This window comes from Dromiciops gliroides, chromosome 1 (assembly GCF_019393635.1).
Source record: "Dromiciops gliroides isolate mDroGli1 chromosome 1, mDroGli1.pri, whole genome shotgun sequence".
In the NCBI taxonomy this organism is placed as follows: Eukaryota; Metazoa; Chordata; class Mammalia; order Microbiotheria; family Microbiotheriidae; genus Dromiciops; species Dromiciops gliroides.
The window spans coordinates 546342531-546362734 of NC_057861.1; the positions used below are offsets into that span (position 1 = coordinate 546342531).

Below are 20204 nucleotides of genomic sequence, written 5' to 3' on the forward strand. Positions count from 1 at the left end.
AAGAAATGGGAAGCAGTCATCTAGTCTGACAAGTCCTGAGAGGTTCTTTGTCACATACTGAATTCATGTCTTAAGAAGATGGCAGGAATTTATGTTGTTAGATTTATAACTTACCGTAGTTAGATTTAAAATATATGTATATATATGTATGTATTTATATATATGTGTGTGTATATACATATACATACATATATATATATATATATATATAAAAGGAGTTACCAACCACTACTAATCTGACCCTTCTTATTTGAACCTTAATGATATGTTACCTAAGAACATTTGTGAGTCACATCCTCATTCCCTGGAGGACATGTAACCCTTTCCTTCTCAAAGGAACATCTCTCAAGTTCACCTCCTTTCTTCTGTTACTGCTACCATCCTTACACCATCAGTGAGGAATAAAATGGCCTCAAGGTCAGCTACCACAGTAATGGTAAACTATTTAACTTAAAAAGGCTATAAGTCAAAACTAAAGTAGAGGGAGAGCTAAGGCATGATTTTTGTTGGCTGATGATTGTGCACTCAACACAGCCTCTGAGGCTGTGTTGCAACAAAAGTGTGGATCAATATTCTCCTGCTTGTGCTAATTTTGGCCTAACAATTAACATCAAGAAAACACAGGTTTGGGGCAGCTACGTGGCTCAGTGGATAAAGTACTGGCCCTGGATTTAGGAGGACCTGAGTTCAAATCTGGCCTCAGATACTTGACACTTACTAGCTGTGTGACCCTGGGCACATCACTTAACCCTCATTGCCCTGCAAAAAAAGAAAAGAAAAGAAAGAAAACACAGGTTCTCTAACAGCTAGCATCACACCATCCCCATGTGAAACCATCAGCAAAATGGACAAATATTGAACACTGTGGATAAATTCACTTACCTTGGCAGTATACTTTCCAGGGATGAGGTAGTTGCATGCATTACCAGAGCTAGCTCAGTGTTTGGGAGACTCCAAAGGAAAGTGTGGGAGAGAAGTATTAGACTGACTTCCAAACTGAATGTCTACAGAGCTGTTGTAGGCCTGTGAAACCTGGACAGTCTACCAGCACTATGCTAGGAAACAGAATTGTTCCATTTGAATTGCCTTAGAAATATTCTGAAGATCACCGGGCAGCGTAAGATACCAAACACTCAGATCCTTTCTTGAGCCTAAACTGCCAAACATTCGAACTCTACTCCAGAGAGTGTAACTCTGAGGGGCTGGCCATGTTGTTCAAATGACAAACATACATCTGCCTAAAAGACTATTTTATGGAGAACTCACACAAAGGCAAGCACTCACACAGAGGTCAGAAGCAATAAACAAAGACACTCTCAAGATCTCTCTGAAGAACTTTAAAATCAATTGTATGACATGGGAGACTCTGGCAAAGGACTGCCCAGCATGGCATGCTCGCATCAAAGAAGGTGCTGTGCTCTATGAGCGATGCAGAGTTAGAGCAGCTCAAAAGAAACATGAGATGTGCAAATTTAGAGAAATTTCTACACCAAATGTTCATGTGGACTATTTGTGTTCCATTTGTGGTAGACCCTTCAGAATTCATATTGGTCTAACACACATTGGTTGGACACACTCTACCTTGACTCCAACATAACGATGTCCTCTGTGAGCACAAAAGGATGACAACTATCCCATCCCATACCTGACCTTACTCAATTTCAAAACTCCACTCTCCCTACTCCCACCCCCCACAATAAACTCCAATGGTTTCCAATCACCTCCAGGAACAAATATAAAATGCTCTATTTGGCATGCAAAGCCTTTTATAACCACCCCTACCCCAACATACACTTTTCCAACCTTCTTATCCCTTCATCCCATGCAATACTCTTTAGTTCAGTGACACTGGTCTCCTTGTCATTCTTCAGACAAGATACTCCATCTCCCGACTGGGCATCCCTCACACCTCGGTTTCCCTGGTTTCCTTTCAGTACCGGCTAAAATCCCATCTTCTATAGGAACTCCTTCCTCATCCTCTTTAATTCCAGATCCTTCTCTCTGTTGATTATTTCTGGTCTATCTGGTATGTAGCTTGTTTGTATATACATAGTTGTTTATATGTTGTCTCCCCAGTTAGATTGTGAGCTCTTCAAGGGCAGGGACTGGCTTTCATCTTTCTTTGTATCCCCAGTGCTTAGCAGAGTGCCCAGCACATAGTAGGTACTTAAATGTTTACTGACTGTCCCGCCATCTTTGGGAAGAATCTAATATCTGTTATTTAGCACCAAGTGTTTTCGTAGTCCTTCTCATTCCTTTTCTCCTTTGTCTTATTTTTCTACCTTTCAATTTCCTAATACAGGTCAGGATTCCCCTCTGCCTCTTCGGAAGCTTTTGTTTCTTTGTTTTCATACTGAAGCCTTGCTTCCATTTTTAGTAATGAGCCATAATCTCAATATATTTGAATTACAATAGATGAGCCAAAGATGAGAGGCAATATTGTATAGTTGAAAAGAGAGCTGATCCCAAAGCCAGTAAGACCTGGGTTGTAGTTTTATCTGTGTGACTCTGGGCAAATCACTTGAGCTTTCAGTGTTCTAGGTAGTGTGGGGTTCAATCTGAAATAATCTAATCTGCAATAAATCCAATCTGCAATAAAAGAAACTGAGGCAGAGCTCTGAGCCAATAGCACATTATTAGAGGGTCCATGGTCCCCTCTAATGAAGTGGACCTTAGATCCTCCTTGTGATCTGAGATACACCCTCCTTTCCTTAAAGTCTTAATTTTATAGTGCTTTGCTACCCAGATAATACAGAAGAGGCAAAGAAAATACATAGCCTCATTAGTTGACAGACATGTATTTTGACCTTCCAGGAAAATCTTGGGCAGTGCTGATAGTCTTTCATTGGACAATAATGTTGGACAACAGATTAGCAGGTAGCTCCTGCAATGTGAAGATGGAGTCACCCACTGGTTAAGTACTGATAGGACCTATTGGCCAAGTGCCATAGGGCTATTTCTGTAGTGAAGAGATAACAAGGATGGAGGTACAATCAAAAATAGCTGGGGGAATTTCCACGCCATTGAATCACCTCCACCACACTAGGCTTGGTCATTGATACAGATGAGTATCAGGCATTGGTTAAGCAAGGAGATTCACTAGATTAACTAATTGTATAACAATAGAAAAGCACAACAGTAATAATCACTGCCCCGTGGACATATAAAATGATATCTCAAGGTTATCAGGTTTCCCTTCTTTTTCTTCTCTAGAAAAATTAAAATGCTGTGGCCTGTTTTATTGTTGTTAAAAAGGGGGTTATTCCCCCTTGGAGATAGGAAAGATAGCTTCCAAGTTGGGAAAGATAGCTAACATACTGGATAAGGATCCAATCAGATCTTGACAGATTAGAACACTAAGCTGACTCTAATAAGATAAAATTCACTAGGGATCAACATAATGTCTTGCATTTGGGTACAATTATACTAAGTGAACCTGCTATAAGCAGAGAGAATGCTACTCTTTTGCTCTACTCACACTTAGAGTAGCAAGAAAAAGTAGGGAAGATTGAATATCAGAAAGCAGGTTTGGGATCTGAGCATGGATTTTATTGATTATAGACAACTCTGACCACTTAAGATGTGGGCCAAATACATATTGGTACTTTCACTAAGGTTCTTCTCAAAGATGGATACCCTCAAAATGCTTTCAAAATCCAGTTCACTCAATAACATACCCATTTTCCAACTTAAAACCATTTCCAATCTTAATTCAACATATTATTAACATGTACAAAGGAAGGCATATTCATATTATTTTCCTGCTCCTGCCCCACCCCCAACAAAAATATGCAGTAGATGTATAGTATTAGGATCCAGAAAGTTAGAGGGACAAATATTACCTAGCAATGAATTTAATGTAAGGAGGGCTGCTTTGGGGAGAGCAATCTTAAGTCTTTTAGTATAGTGACCTACAATCATTTTCCAGATTGTCGGAGAAAACCACAAATTCCAAACTGTGCCTCAGAAGATTTTAAGGTAGCTTTCTACACCTTCCATCTCCCCTCCCTCTTCTTTGGTGCCCTTTGTTCGTTCCTCCAGCTCAGATCCCTAATGCCCTTATGCTCTCACTATTCTCTTCCTTATCAAAACTTGCTACTAGGAAGGAATCTGAAAAATTTACCTAACCAACGAATCGGCAAATATTTGTTAAACACTACGTGCATGGCACTCAGTGCTAGGCAAATGAGGCATAAATTATTGATAAAGCTTCGTACATGACCCTTTCTACAATTTTATGCATTTTTAAACTGAGTACAAAATTTCAGCCAAAGGAATGAACTGTGTAATTATATAATGTCAGACATGAGTCAGCCAGCAGGACAGGCACTCAGGTTCGTCAGCCCACCACGATGAAATCAGTCAGTCAACTAGCATTCATTTATTAAGTGCCTACTATGTGTCCAGCACTCTGCAGAGTGCTGGGGTTTCAGAGAGAGACAAAAGATAGTCCCTGTTCTCAAGGAGCTCATACAGTCTAGAGAAACAACATGCAAAAATGTATACACGAACAAGATATACTCTATACAGAATAAAATGGAAATAAATAATCAACACATTAGGGGAGGTTGGGAAAGCCTTCTTGCTGAAGCAAGGCTGTGGGTGAGACTTGAAGAAAGCAAGGGAAGCCAGAAGTGGGGAGGGAGCTCCAGACATGGGAGACAGCCAGTACAAATGCTTGGAGTCAGGAGATGCAGTGTTGTGTTCAAGGAAAAAGAGGCCAGTGTCAAAGGATCTCAAAGTGGGGACAGTATGGGAAGACTGGAAAGGTAGGAAGGGGCCAGGCTATGGAATGAGCTAAAGAAAGGCTTTTATATTTGATCCTGGAGGCAATAAAGAGTCATGGGAGTTGACTGACTGGGGGAGGGGGGTGGTGGCCAATGTTGCACTGTAGGAAGCACTCACTGATCTTCATGGAAGGGAGACATAACTTAAATACGACAACCAAATGGTGCTCTATAGTATTTGTAATCTTTCCAGATGAGGGCATTTGGTATACTATAGAGGACAGCAAGATGTTGAACAGTAATCTAAGGGACAGTTATGTAATGATGGTTGACAAAAACGAATTTTACCCAGATCATGACATCAGACACTTCATGTAGTATTCATTAGGATCAAAATCATAGGCCTATATGTGTAGACAATGTAAACTATGTAAGGTGTGCTCATATTTAAAGATTTAAAAAAATAAAAACCCTAGAAAATTGAATTTAACAATAATTTAAATCTACATACATTTAAAGAATCCCTATTTAATGAACTAATAAAATATGTGTAATAAGTTCTTTCACAAATCCCTATTCAGTCTATGCAAATCAATGATTTTAAAATTTCTCTTCCAAATAATTATGGATCTAGGACAAAATGTGTTTCAAACTCTAAAGATTAGTTATGTCCACTATGATTTTAATGAAATATTTTAAAAATTTTGATCCATAGTATTATATAATTTTTAATATATTGTTATAGTATTAGGCTATGAATAATATTTGACAACATTGTTAACACAAAATATATTGGGTAGTTGATAAAAACAACTCCACTAACTTTCCATTTAAATAATAGCTCAGATAGATAGAATCAAAATGAGTGATAGTTAAGTTAAAAACTACTGCTAAGACATTAATATGAGGTCACCACAAGAGTTATCTATGTGCCTCTCTTGAGTAGCAGCTCAGGTTCTAGGGTTTGGAGGGGTCTTTTTTTAAAACTATAGGACATATGCAGATCTTTTAAAATAATATCATTTTCTATCAATTTAAGGTTGCAAAGAATTTTTATATATAACTTATTTGCACAAGTGATCATAACCTATCTTATCAGTAACCCTTTAATAAAGGAGGCATATCACAGTGCATTCTTTGGAGAAACCACGTTTCCACACTCAATGCTACTGGTTCAGATGAAATTCACCACCTTTTCTTGGCCCTTGCATGCCCAAATAATCAGGAAATAAATCTCACAAAAGCACCAAAAGTATTTGATGCACTTCCTAAGAGCCTGTTGACTGAAATTAAAGGCAAGTTTTATTCCCTTTCAGTGGTTTCCTGTCCTTGCTAACAATGAACACAGGACTGTTGCTAGTGACATTACTCCCTGCAGAAATACCAATGCTTGGTGTTGACTGAGAGTTAACGATTTGAGACTGTAATCTTTGCCAGCTGCCCCTTTAAATCTAAATGTGCTCAAAGGGCAGGAAGCAAATTGTGGTACAAGCTTAAGTGTTTAGCTTAAGGAGAAGGTCAACCACAACAGTCCATGCTTCTCTATTCAGACTTAGAAACAAGGGCTGGGTCTTTAAATATATGTCTAGCTTCTAGTCACAGCAGTAGTGCTAGAAATAAAAGTAATGGAGAGACTCTACATATATCTCTCTTTCAGGTTCTCTCTCTCTCTCTCTCTCTCTCTCTCTCTCTCTCTCTCTCTCTCTCTCTCTCTCTCTCTCCTCTTCCTCTAGCCCCTGAAGGATTTAAAGTGCAAATTAGTCAGACATTTAGGGTTTTTTTTGTTGAAAATAAAATAGGATATTTAAAAAAACAGGTTCTGAAAAATTAAGAATTTAAATAAAGATGAAAAATATGATTTGTAATGTTGGCACCATACTTAAGTTTGCCAATCATCATCTACATCTCATTTATGACAAGAATGATATTTGTCTGCTTATTGGTAAGTATAATATCGGTACATAAGTCATATTTTTATTCTTATTTAAATTTCAGTTAAACCATAATTGAAAATAGAAAGTGGGGGCAGCTAGGTGGCGCAGTGGATAGAGCATCGGCCCTGGAGTCAGGAGTACCTGAGTTCAAATCCAGCCTCAGACACTTAACACTTACTAGCTGTGGGACCCTGGGCAAGTCACTTAACCCCAATTGCCTCACTAAAAAAAAAAAAAAAAAAGAAAATAGAAAGTGGAAGGAGCTACTAAAAATTTGGAAGACTGATAAAGCTTTTAAAAAATCTGATTAATGAAAGCTATTGGTAAATTTAGCCTAAGGAATATTTAAACCATGTTAAAACAGTATTAAGAAAAAGGGAAGGATCTCACCTGAGAAACCAAGCCATAAATAGTCCAAAGTAACTCTAGAGTATAGTCCTATTTAGTGTTATAATAAACATAAGCTCCCCTCTCTGCTAGGTCATATCAGAAATATCAGAGAAAATTGTACCTAAAAATTATTACATGGATCACAATTGGATACTTACTAATTTTCAATGCACTCAAATTGGGATTAAAGTACAAGATTTTTATGGCCTCTGGAAAAATAAATGTGTTTAATGGAAGAAAAAGTATGTAGGAAAATAAATTTCGGTTTTCCTTGTGAAAAATAAAGGGCTCAAACTAGATAATATCAAAAATTCCTTATCTGATAGTCTATAATTCTACTGAAAATTAGCATGAAAAATTCCATCATGTAAAATTAATCATGTTGAGTAACTATTGGGTTGGGAAAAGTAATGCCAAATTAAGTTATGCCTTAAAATCATGTATTATTCATCATTGTCTCTACGCTGTCCCATCAAGTTTCAGAACTCATCAAATAATGTGACAAATTCTGTGCCTGAAAAAGGAAGTGTTGTTTGAAATGACATTGATACACCTTATTCAGTAGCAGCCCCAAAGGGAAAGCAAGAAAGATGGCTTATAAAAATGCACAAAGAGAGGAAATGTATCCTCTTTGGCCTGGAACAGCTGCATCAAACAGAAGACTCCATCTCTAGCTCCCAGGTGGAAAACTCCGGAAAAGAGGAAAGGAAGCTTAGACAAAATGGATCAGAGATAAACAATACTAGGGAAGCTGAAAACCCAGAGAAAGTAGGGAGAGGAAAAAAAAAATTGGAACATATACTACTGTGTGTTGGAAAAATTTGAGGAAATAAAAATGAAAAATATCCTTTATAGACCTCATGATCTAACATGTTCATTTTCACTTCAAGTTGAAAATAATTAAAATTAGAAAACACTTGGGAAACTTCCACCAATCAAATGTTATAAATATTCAGCTTCCCCCCTCCATGTTTAATAGCCTTCTTTGTAATACTTTGGTGTTTTTTTAATATATCACTGAAAACTACCAAATAAATCACTTCATATGATGTTTTTCAGTGATAAAAATAATTTATTTGGACTTCACAACAAAATGACTAGGTACAGTGATGTAATTGCATTCTTGGCTCCTATCCTATGTTCATTTTCTTTCCCCAATCACATCACTGTTTATTTTTTGCTCATCTATTGTACAAAAGAAGCACGGACTGGCTCCCCCCTCACTTCTGCTGACATTACCACGGTTTTCTGAGGGGCCTATGTTTGTTCAGAGTTTCTGACTCCCATTTCTCTACTGCATGGGTTTGATAGCAAATCAAACTTATTTGTTACTTCACATATCAAGCACTATGCTGACATTTCAGTCCTGCAAGGAAGGATCTGTGACTTCAGCACCAGCAGCATATTCCCCACTGATGCAGATTACAACCCGTCTCTGCTTTAGTAGACAGTGATGGTTGAGTTGCTGCAGCAACCAAAATAGTCACCAGGTGACCAATCTTCTGATGATCAGCTTTTCCAAGCTCAGCTGGGCTGAGCAATTTCTTTTTGGTATCATGCCTTGTTATGGAAGTGACTTGTAGTCAAAATTAAAACTAATGTCACTCAAGTGTAAACATAAAGAGGATTAACAAGGAGAGCTGTGAAGTAAGACTCTCCAGATACACTCTGCTAACAGACATACCATTCCCTGGACCTACACCTGAATCTATTCTGGTTTGGCAGGACCCAGCAGAGGCATCTGCCATCCTGATGTCACAGACCAGTTTGGCACAGAAGTGAATACCTTTTGCAGGATAGTCTTTAAAACCATGTTTACTTATATAGGAAATATTAGCCTTTAGTTCGACAAATTTTCAAATAGACAATGTTACTAATCTATCTACTATAATCACAATTCTTTTTACCTGTCTTTGTCTATCTATCTGTCTAATAATATCCATCTATCTTTCTATCTATACAATGTATACATGTTAACATTAATAGTTTATCAATACTTTCTTCATGTAGCAAAATTCTTGAAACAGATTTCAAACACATGGCTTTGATGATCAGAAATCAAGTCTCATAATATCTAAGGCAAACAAAAATAGAGCTTTTCAAAAAATGGAATTTTCTGGTCTGGGAGGAAATTTGGTAGACAGTATGACTGAAATCGCATTTATAGAGCAACATATGAACGTGACTTGAGTACTGCACTGCCATTCCTATTTGTGGATAAAGCTAAATCCTCTATACAGCACTCCATAAAAGGGGCAGTGTGAATAGTTTGCTCATAAAGTATGCAAAGTATATAACAAATTGCCATGTGACTGCCCGGGGGCACGTGCAATATAGACCATGCAATTGGAAGTCATTTGATATGATGTCTCATTTTTAACATTCCTTTTGTGCAATACAATGTCTGACTTTTGTAGGCAAAGTTCATCACTTCAGCACCTGCCAGCACATATCAGTTATATGATGAAGAATAAAAAATAAAACCTCTGGTATAAAACGTGACACAGTGGAAAGGTCATTGGACCAGGAGCCAAGAGACTTAGATTCTGGTGTCCACTTTGCCTCTAGCTAACTGTGAGATTGGGCTTGTTACCTCAACAGTCTTCTCAACTGTCCTATTTTCATTTGTGATTGAACTTCATGAATGGGCCCTTCTAGTTCCAAGATAAATTTAAATACCTTTTCATTGTAAACACTACCATGTCCTGCCTCCCATTTTCTAAAATTGATCATGGCTTTTAAATACTCAAAGAACCCTTAGGTTTCTACTCAATAACACATTCTATTTCTTTCTAGTATCATGTCTTGTTATGGAAGTGGTTCATTGTAGCCACAATTAAAACTAATGTCACTCAGTGTAAACATAAAGAGAATTAACTTGGATACCTATAAAGTAAGATTGTCCAAACATAGGTTTTAAAAGAAATCAACTAATTTAAAACATTGCTCAGCTTTTCCTATTCTGACTTTGGCAAAATGTTTCACTTATGAGTTGGATTTGTCCTAACCGTTGAGGCAATTTATAGGTCTGACTTTTTGAAGAAGTTGCCTCAATTTGATAAGTTAAATATTTTCTATGTAGTTAAATATTTTTTCTATTATTTCATTAATCTCAAGCGATAAATTTAAAGATGATATTGAGAAATCAAAATAGAAAATCAGAACCTTCCTTCTAAATATATAGTTTAGCACACCTCTTTCTACTTGACAGTCACATGATTTATTATGCTCCTAACTAGAAGGGCACAATGAGGCATACTTTTTCAGAGATGGCCAGTGTGTTAATTTGTTTTGCTTGAATATAATTTTTTACAGGGGCAGCTGTATGTAGGTGGTGCAGTGGATAGAGTACCGGGCCTGGAGTTAGGAAGACTCATCTTCCTGAGTTAAAATCTGGCCTCAGGCATTTACTAGCTGTGGGACCCTATGCAAGTCACTCAACCCTGATTGCCTCAGTTTCCTCATCTGTAAAATGAGCTGGGGAAGGAAATGGCAAACCACTTCAGTATCTTTCCCAAGACAACCCTAAATTGGGTTATGAAAAGTTGAACATGACTGAAAAAATGACTGAATAACAAAAAACTTGTGACAAGGGGATTGGAAGTTTCTATTAGAGGGATGAGTTAGTAAGTAGTTATAGAGATGTGGTGAGGAGGTGGACATGGTCAAGTAGGGGTTGGGGGGGGAGGAAAAGAATATCAGTGAAACCTTTAAAATGCACAGTCAAAGGGAAATAGTCAGAAAGGGACATTTCCTTGTTAAATTTAAAATACACTTTAAAAACACTATAAAATACATTTCCTTGTTAAATTTAAAATACACTTAAAAAAACTATAAATTCATAATTTTTATTCTTTGTATAATGAAATCATGTTTGATTATTGCATTCATAATAGAAAATTTATGCACACACAGAGTTATATTATATAGTTCAATTAGCAACCTAAGACTTGTGATTCTGTTCTCCAGCTCTGAAATAATAACTGACACTTAGCTCTCTCCTCCTCTCTGTCTACTGGCTTTGCTGGCTTCCTTTAAGTCCCAACTGAAATGGCATCTTCTACAGGAAGTCTTTTCTAATCCCTTTTCATTCTAGTGCCTTCCTTTTCTTAATTATTTCCCATTTACTCTGTATATAGGTTATATGTATTTTTTGCTTGCTATCTCCATTAGAGCATTTTCACTCCATATAAACTGCAGAGGAAAGAGGTACTGATCACCCCTACTAACCTTAAGGGCAGGGGTGTCTTTTGCCTCTTTTTATATCTGAAGTGCTTAGCAGAGTACCTGGCACTTAAGAGGCACTCAATAAATGTTTATTGACTGATTTTAAAAATAAGAAATGTAGCAGGGGAAGGGGCCTTAGAGATTAACTAGCCCCAAGCCTTCATTTTACAGATGAGGAAGGTGAGGCAAGGAACATGAAGTGATTTGCCAAAGGTCACATAGGTGGAAAGTGGATTTTTGATTGTTGAGGAGACCTACATGCTATCTTTGTTCCTCATTCTAGATCTTTTCATTCAGAATCTTAGGCATCTTAATTGGCCAATGAGGAGAATTTGAACTCAGGTCCTTTGACTCCAGGTTTATTGTTCTTTTCATTATCTCATTTGATCCTCATAACCTTGTACATCAACAGACAAAGTACAGTCCAAACAAATGACTGTTAAATCTATCATGAGTTCTGATCATATGTAATTGCAGAGTCTACCCCTATCTAGGACATTCTAGTAAAGAAAGTCTTTGTATTAAATAGCATATATATATGTGCGTATACATACATACACATATATGGAGAGAGAATGAGAAAGACAGCGTGAAGGGGGCAGCTAGGTGGCGCAGTGGATAAAGCACCGGCCCTGGTTTCAGGAGGACCTGAGTTCAAATTTGACCCCAGACACTTGACACTTACTAGCTGTGTGATCCTGGGCAAGTCACTTAACCCTCAAAAAGAAAAAACAAAAACAACAAAAAAAGACAGAGCAAGACAGTCAAAGGAGAAACAGACACAGGGAGACAGGGACAAAGACAGGCAGGAAGAGACAGAGAGACTGAGAAAAAGATATAGAAAGAGAGACAGAGACAGAGAGTCTTTTGTTTTCTTATTACATTTCTAAATTTGTGAGGAGCTTCATAGCACATGGACCTACACATACTCTGTATGTATAATATTACCTGCAAGGCTATGTAAGTAGTACTGCCCCCCCCCCCATATGTGTGCTGTGTGAGAAGTTTTAAGGCTAACCACATGTGCCTCTTTTTCTTCATCAACCAGTGACTAGATTCCATAAGCAGGACCCTTCTCTATAACAGCACAAAAACTGGTCCATTATGCATTCTGCCATGGATGCTTCATCATCAATGTGGGACAGCACTGGGGTTTTTTTTCTGAGAAGAACTGGAAAAGCACTTATGAAGAATGGAAGCAAAACAATCATGTCTTAATCCTGACTAAAGATTAGACTACTGTGGGGGAGGCATCCTTGATTTATATTGATGGATCAAAGTAAAGCCTGGACCCATACAAATGCTCATTGCTATCTTTCTGTGCTGAAAGGAAGACAGCATTTTCACCCCATATAAACTACAAAAGAAAGAGACACTGATCACCCCATCTAACCTTGATGAAAGCTGAACACTAATTGTTCTTTCTCCAAGCAGTGTAACAGCTTCTTATTGTTTGTTTGTTTGTTTTTGTGGGTCATTGAGGGTTATGTGACTTGCCCAGGGTCACACAGCTAGTAAGTGTCAAGTGTCTGAGGCCGGATTTGAACTCAACTCCTCCTGGATCAAGGGCTGGTGCCTTATCCATGGTGCTACCTAGCTGCCCCCAGTGTAACAGCTTTTAACCAACCTGAAGCAGCTTGTGAATCCCTTACTACAGATATTAGTATTATCATCATCGACATTTTATAGATTAGGAAATTGGTTTAGAGAGGTATAGTTACTTGGCCAAGGTCCCACAGTAAGTATTAGTGGTAGAATTTAAACCCAGTTCTCCAATTTAAACCTAGTAATTTTTTTCCCAGACCACACAGCCTCTAAATTCAAGAATGAAAAAAGAAAAGAAAAATTTGAAGGAAATAAAAAACTTTTTTTTTGTTTTATCTGAAAGTCTTTATTGTTGTTGTTGCTATTGCTGGGTGTTGTTTTTCCCCTCAATGTTTAAATGTCAGTTCTCTCTTCCTGCTGAAAGCTCAGTTCATAATTCTGGGCTTCCTGTATCGGACCTTCCTGAGACCATTCATCTACTGCATAGTCCATCTCAGTAAAGGAGGAAAGTGTTGTTTGAACAAAAACAAAGCTAAATCAAATCAAAATAAACCAAAACATTCACCATCCTTCCTCATCCAGAGGCTCTCACAAGAAAAATGCTGATGTTTCAGGCCATGAAATTTAGAACCCCGGAGAAACAAATGCTAGTTTTCTAATGAAGGCAGACTAACACATCCTGTGAAAGTAATTAGTCTCTCTGCTTATGAAATCAAACAGTTGTTCACATTCAGGGAACTACTTACAGTATGTTATTTCTTGTCTTTCAAAATGGTAATAGAAGAAGTAAAAGCAAAGTAATAACCAACTTCCCCACAATGCAGGCTATTATTTGAACCTAAGCCAGTTTTAGGTTTGAAATCAATATTAACAGACTGCAGGGCAGAAAATAATGGATGTTTTAAATTTCAATTTATTTTTAATATATAAGTAAATGTAGCCAAAGCAATAACAAGGCACATTTTCTAAAAAGTTTCACAATTTTCTTTAAAAAGTTTTTTATGCAAATAGAAAGAAAACTTTGAAAATGAATATATATGCACATATATGTACATATGTCTCTGTGTGTGTATGTGCATAAAAATAGTCTATTGTTTTGAAAGAAAAAATCAAGATCTGCATGGAGCATGCCATATTCTTGGCTAATTTTTGTTGTGGCCCAACAATTACTTCCCAATAATTTTGCCCTCATAGCCTCTTCTCTTGAAAAAAAATTAATAAAAACATTATAACTGATTTTAATTAAGAGTACATGGAACTTTCTGTTTTTATAGCTTGCCACTCTTAGAAGAAAAGAAGGATGTGTATTTTAGACTTGGTCATCTAGAACCAATATTAGCTCCTGTAAATGATCTGAAATCTGTTGTCTTTGAAATGTTGGCTTTATTTTTTAATCATCATATGTATTGTCCTTTTGGTTCTGTATTTTTCACTCTGAACAATTTTATGGGTGGCTTCTCATGTTTCTCTTAATGCTTCATACTTATCATTCTTAATAGCAGAATAACATCCCATTCCATTTACATACCACAATTTATTTTTACTTATTTGTATTTTAAAATATTTATTCTCTATATATTGATGTATGTGTTTGTTAGAATGTAAGATCATTACAAACAGGGAATGTTTCATTTTTTTTTTTTGTTCCTAGCCTCTAGCACAGTGCCTCTATTAAAGTTGGCACCTTTAAACAGGAAAAAGAAATCATGAAGGATATTAAAAGGTTAAACTGTTTACATTTCTACAGGGGAAGATAATATTTCTAACTCATAAGAACCTTCTCAGTATTAGGGCAGCTGAAAGGAATATGCTTAGATAGAGGGCACAGATGTGAATTGAATATGAAGGGATGATATCTGTAAAGCATTTATTTTTTGTTTATCCTTGGTTTTTGTGTGGCAAGTAGGGTGGGGTGGCTTATGTCTGGGGCCGAATTTGGGCTTAGGACCTCCTGGGTCCAGGGCTGGTGCTTTGTCCACTGTCACCTAGCTGACCCATGATGACATTTTAAAAATAAAGTTAAGGGGTAAGAGGAATTCACTGGAAGAAAAGGAAACGGAGAGGTGTACTGGGGAAAAGAAACTCACATAAAAGAAACAAGAAAAAAGCTTATGGAGTGGAGGGGAAGAGGGGGAAGGAGTGGGGGAGTGAGTGAACCTTACTCTCATCAGAATTGGCTCAAAGAAAGAATAACATACACACTCAAGTGGGTATAGTAATATATTTTGCCCTAGGGAAAGTGGAAGGGGAAAGAGATAAGGGGGGAGGGAGGCAAAAGAAGGAAGGGCAGATTCGGGGAGGGGGCAGTAAAACGCAAAATACTTTCGAGGAGAGATAGGGTGTAGGAAGATAGAAAATAGAGAAAATATCAAGGGGAGGGAATAAGATTGAGGGTAATACAGTTAGTAATAGTAACTGTGAAAGAAATGATGAGCAGGATGCTATCAGAAGGAACTATGAAAAATGCAAGCCATCAACAGAGGAAGAACTGATGGTATCTGAATACAGATTGAAGTATAGTTTTATTTGTTAGCTCATCTTTCTAAAGTCCTTTTGTCTATTTTCTTTCACAACCTGACTAATGTGAAGATGTTTTGCATAACTGCACATGTATGACTTATGTTGAATTGTTTGATTTCATAGGGAGGGTTGAGGAGGAAGGAAGAAAATTTAGAACACAAAGTTTTAAAAAATCAATGTGAAAAAAAATTGGGTTTTTTTTACACATAACTTGGGGAAAATTCTAAATAAAATGAAAAAAAAATAAAGTTGGCATCTTATCTACAACTCAGAATTTTAGAGTTGCCTGGGAGCATGTACAGTTAAGTGACTTACCCATGGTCAATATGTGTGGGAAACAGGATTTGAACCCAGAGTTCTAGAAAAAAAATTCATCCTTACTCTCACTTAATCTGTGACACCATAGAAATATTCAGTTTTTTGATTTCCCCTTCTTCTCTCCTTTAGGTTGTTTGGGTTTGACACCCTACCCCACCCCTAGGAACTTCATTCATACATAGTTTTCTCTATAGCTCTTCAAGAAAGGTGAGATTTCAAAAAATAACAATAACCTTGTTTGCCTTAAGGAATGTAAACAGAGCTTAGCATTGTGCTAGGGGTTCAGGACAAAAGCAGAGAGTGGTTTTATTTTTATTGCCCTATCATCTATTTATCTATATAATCACAACATTTCTGGATGAGCTGAATTTGGAGCTCCTTTCTGTCAGTGAGCAGTGGATTTGAATAATTCTAAGCAAATTTTTGTATGATTTTTTGAAGTATGGTGTTTAGGATGCTTATGTTGTATTTTCCTTTAAGACAATTCTCAAAGTGTCCCATCACATTTTATATTGAAGGTTAGTTGCTTTGGCTTGTAGAGTTTTTTATTCTCATTACAATATTATTTTATTTTATTCTAATATTATTTATTCTGTCTCAGGATTTTTGAAGTCCAATTCAACTGACCTTTTTTTCAAAGAATTCATTGTTAGAGATTCTCCATTGTTTGTCCTAAATTATTCATTTCTGTCTCCTTGAATTCTTGTTAAAGAGTTTTAATTTCTATTCTAATTTCTTCTCTTAGCTTATCAATTTTCTAACATTTATTTAATCAGTAGTTTGGAGGATGGGTTCTTCTTGTTCTTAACAATATTATGCCTCTCTATTGTGGTTTTGGCTTTAATCCCTAATATTTGTTTATAATATTGGGTCCTTTTGGGGTATGTATTCATTCATTCATTTTCCAGTTTCCACACTGGTTTTTTAGTGACGTTATTGTTATTAATTTGTATCCTCTATTTTTGACATTGCTCTTATTTTACTTCCTTTGGTATATTTCTTGTTCTTTAAAGGTAATGAAAAGGAGTTTAGTTTATAAATAATCTTTCTTTTTTTTTCAATTCTCCTCATTTTATTTTTGACAATAAACATTTTTATTTAAAATTTTGAGTTCCAAATTCTATCCCTCCTTCTTTCCTTCCCTTCCTTCCTAATCAAATGTAAGTTATACATGTGCAATTTTGCAAAACATTACCATATTACTCATTTTGTACAAGAAACTTCAAATAAAAGAAAAAAATGAAAGAAAGAAAGAAAGAAAGAAAGAAAGAAAGAAAGAAAGAGAAAAATAGCATGCTTCAGTCTGTGTTCAATCAATATCAGTTCTTTCTTTGGAGGTGGATAGTATCCTTCATCCATTGTCTTGGATCATTGCATTGCTGAGAATAGTTAAGTCATTCATACTTCTTCATTGAATAATATTGCTGTCCCTGTGTATAATGTTCTCCTGGTTCTGCTCATTTAAATATACATCAGTTCATATAAGTCTTTCCAGGCTTTTCTGAAATCATCCTGCTTATCATTTTTATAGCACAATAATATTCCATCACAATCACATACCACAGCTTGTTTAGTAGCTATTCCCCAATTGATAGGCATTCCTTTGATTTCTAATTCTTAGCCACCACAAAAAAGAGCTGCTATGAATATTTTTGTACAAATACATCTTTTTCCCTTTTTTGGGATGTCTTTGGGATATAAACCTAGCAGTGGTATTGCTAGATCAAAGGCTATGCACAGCCCTTTGGGCATAGATCCAAATTATTCTCCAGAATGGTTGGATTCTTTCACAACTCCATCAACAGTGGATTAGCATCCCAGTTTTCCCACAACCCCTCCAAGATCCAACATTTTCTATTTTTTTTATATTTGCCACTCTGATCGGTGTAATGTGGTATCTCAGAGTTGTTTTAATTTGCATTTCTCTGATCAATAGTGATTTAGAGCATTTTTTCATATGACTATGGATAGCTTTGATTTCTTTGCCTGAAAACTGCCTGTTCATATTCTTTGACCATTCATCAACTGGGGAATGACATATTTTTTAAATTTGACTCACTTCTCTGTATATTTGAAAAATGAGACCTTTATCAATGATACTTGTTGCAAAAATTATTTCCCAGTTCTCTGCTTTCCTTATAATTTTGGTTACATTAGTTTTGTTTGTGCAAAAGCTTTTTAATTTTATATAATCAAAATGATCTATTTTACATTTCATAATGCTCTCTATATCTTCTTTGGTCCTAAATTCTCCCCCTGTCCATATATCTGACAGATAAATTATTCCATGCTCTCTTAATTTGCTTATGGTTTTGCCCTTTATATACATAATCTTTCAACCAGACATAGTGCCATTAATTTTATATATATATATATATATATATATATATATATATATATATATATATATATAAATATGTGTGTGTGTGTGTGTGTGTGTGTGACAGAGACACATATTGGAGTCTGTGACATAATTGGAGAATGGAATTTATCTAGAACTGACCCTCCTTCACACCACTACCACCCTTGCCTATGATCACTATCTGGTCTCTTCTTATCTCTAAATTGTCCCATTGCTTCCCCGTGTGCTCATCCTACAAGAACACAATGGAAGTACTCTGCATGTAAAACCTTTTCTTTCTCTCTCCATTCCATAAAAACTTATCCTTTGGGGGCAGCTAGGTGGTGCAGTGGATAGAGCACTGGCCCTGGAGTCAGGAGTACCTGAGTTCAAATCTGGCCTCAGACAATTAACACTTACTAGCTGTGTGACCTTGGGCAAGTCACTTAACCCCAATTGCCTCACTAAAACAAACAAAAAAAACAAACAAAAAAACCCAACTTATCCTTTGGCTCATTCCTTCTGGGCCTCCTCTTTTTTTTTTTTTTTGGTCTTTTTTTTTGGGGGGGGGCAATGAGGGTTAAGTGACTTGCCCAGGGTCACACAGCTAGTAAGTGTTAAGTGTCTGAGGCCAGATTTGAACTCAGGTCCTCCTGAATCCAGGGCCAGTGCTTTATCCACTGCACCACCTGGCTGCCCCTGGGCCTCCTCTTTAATAATAAATAAACTCTTGTTCATAAATTACTGTTGTCCCTCAGTTGCCTTTAAAATAGAGGCCATGGAGGCACATTACCTACACCTACAGCTACACCTACACACAAGGGAATGGTCAAAATGTCCAATAATTGAATGAGCTACATTGCAAAGTACTGGACTAACCATCTCTAGAACTCTTCAAGTAGAGACTGGATGACTGTGAAAGTCATCATAGAGGTAAGTTTCTTGCTGAGGTATGAGTTACAATGAATTACTTCTATGATCATGTCCGACTTTGAGATTCTCTGACTCTACTAGTATAAATTTCAAGCAGCATGGCAGATCTATGAGGGAGATATTTTTTTGTTTTGTTTTGGGTTTTGCCTTTAAATTTTTTTATTTTTATTTTTTGCAACAAACATTTATTTTATTTTTTCCAGTTACATGTAAGGGTAGTTTTCAACATTCATTTTCATAAGATTTAGAGTTCCAAATTTTTCTCCCTCCCTCCCTTTCCTCCCCCCTCCACAAGACATCAACCAATCTGGTATAAGTTATATGTGTTCAATCCACAAGTACTTTTTTTTTGCAGGGCAATGAGGGTTTAGTGACTTGCCCAGGGTCACACAGCTAGTAAGTGTCAAGTGTCTGAGGCCAGATTTGAAATCAGGTCCTCCTGAATCCAGGGCTGGTGCTTTATCCACTGTGCCACCTAGCTGACCCCCACAAGTACTATTTTTTTATCAGTTCTTTCTCTGGAGGTGAATAGTATGCTTCATTATTAGTCTCTTGGGATTATCTTGGATCCTTGTATTGCTGAAAGTAGTTAAGTCATTTACAATTGCTCATAGAACAATACTGCTTTCACTATGCACAATGTCCTCCCAGTTCTGCTCATTTCACTATACATCAGTTCATATGAGTCTTTCCAGGTTTTTCTGGGATCATCCTATTTGTCATTTCCAATACCACAATACCATTCCACTACAATCATATACCACCATGGCTTCTTCAGTCATCCCTCAATTGATGGACATTCCCTTGATTTCCAATTCTTAGCCACCACAAAGAGTTGCTATAAATATTTTTTGTACAATTTTCCCCCCTTTCCTCTTTTTCATGATTACTATTGTTAACTGTTTCCCTCCATCCTATTCCCTTCCCCATGATATTTACACTATTATCTATCTTCTTTCACCCTATCTCTCTTCAAAAAGAATTTGCTGCTGTCTCTCCCCTCCTCTAATCTGCCCTCCCTTCTTTATCCCCTTCCCCTCCTATTTTCCTGCAGGGTTAGATAGATTACTCCACCCAATTGAGTGTGTATGTTATTCCCTCCTTGAGCCAATTCTGATGAGATTAAGGTCTTTGAGCCTATTCTGATGAGTGTAAAGTTCATTTACTGCCCTGCTCCTCCCCCATTTCTTCCCCCACTCCATAAAGGCTTTCCTGTTTCTTTCATGTGGGATTTCACCCCATGCTACCTCTGCCCTTTCCCCTCCCCCA

General features: G+C 36.9%; 1 protein-coding gene across 3 annotated transcripts in view; it reads right to left on the reverse strand.

Annotated features, from left to right (window-relative positions):
- Positions 1 to 20204, reverse strand: part of IQCK (IQ motif containing K) — a 138272-nt gene that overhangs the window by 44237 nt on the left and 73831 nt on the right. The gene's annotated exons all lie outside the window — the stretch shown is intronic.